Source organism: Muntiacus reevesi, chromosome 8 (assembly GCF_963930625.1).
Source record: "Muntiacus reevesi chromosome 8, mMunRee1.1, whole genome shotgun sequence".
Classification (NCBI taxonomy): domain Eukaryota; kingdom Metazoa; phylum Chordata; class Mammalia; order Artiodactyla; family Cervidae; genus Muntiacus; species Muntiacus reevesi.
In genome coordinates this window covers 63,289,553-63,290,646 of record NC_089256.1, presented here as the reverse complement: position 1 = coordinate 63,290,646, position 1,094 = coordinate 63,289,553, and the positions used below count along the sequence as shown (strand labels likewise).

The window sequence follows — 1,094 nt, the reverse complement described above, 5'->3', positions numbered from 1 at the left end:
TTAAAAAAAGAAAGCTCAGAAATAAACCCATACACTTACAGTCAATTAACCTATGACAAAGAAGGCAAGAATGAACAATGCAGAAAAGATTCTCTCTTCAATAAGTCATGTTGGGAGAACTGGACAGCTACATGTAAAAGAATTAAATTAGAACATTCTCTAACACTAGGTACAAAAATAAACTCAAGATGTATTAAAGACCCAAATGTAAGACCAAATACTATAAAACCCCTAGAGGAAATACATAGGCAGAATACTCTTTGACATAAATTGCAGCAGTATTTTTTTGGATCCACATCCTATAGTAATAAAAACAAAAGCAAAAATAAATGAATGGGACCTAATTAAATTTAGCTTCTGCACAGCAAAGGAAATCATAAACAAAAGAAAAATCTTTGGAATGGGAGAAAATATTTGCAAATTATGTGACAGATAAGGGATTAATTTCCAAAAACACAAACAGCTTATACAGCTTGATTAAAAAAAAACAAAACACACTGCCCTGCAGATGCCGGACTCGCCGGCACCACGGGCGCGGCCGCCCTGCTGCGCCTGTGCCGTTGGGGCAGAGAGGAAGCGGCTATTTCTACGCTCAGTGCTCAGAACCGTGGGCACTAAGAATGGTTTGTAGCCGGACATCACCGAGGGAGCCCCTTGTTCCCACGTGCGCGGAAGAGAAGGGGGGGAGGATTGAGTGAGCGGACAGGCAGGCGGCAAGCTTGGGTTCGGCGGGGTTGACGCGGAGAGGGTCTGCTGGACATGATGGCTCTGTCGGTCTGTGGGAGGGCTGTTTAGGAGTCCCTTGAGCACCTGTGACGTGCCTCCCTGCTGAGCTGCTGCCCTGCGCCACCCAGCCCATGAGTGCTCATGCCCTGAGCGCCTGGCGTAAGGAGTCCCTTGCGGGAAGGCCAGAGGATTCCGTTGACGATGCTGCTGCAGAAAAACAGGGTTTGGGAGGACTCGCTGATTAGATTCCATCTCACACAAAAAAGAACAAACAAACAAACAAACAAAAAACCTAAAACAAAAACAACCCAATAGAAAAATGAGCAGAAGACCTAAATAAATATTTACTCAAAGAAGACATACAAATG

At 44.4% G+C, this 1,094-nt stretch overlaps 1 non-coding gene across 1 annotated transcript; it reads left to right on the top strand.

Moving 5' to 3' along the window:
- The first annotated feature begins 507 nt into the window (after window positions 1–507).
- Window positions 508–641, top strand: LOC136173892 (small nucleolar RNA SNORA43). Its single transcript, XR_010664357.1, has one exon. It is a non-coding gene; the product is annotated as a small nucleolar RNA SNORA43 (small nucleolar RNA).
- Window positions 642–1,094: the final 453 nt, after the last annotated feature.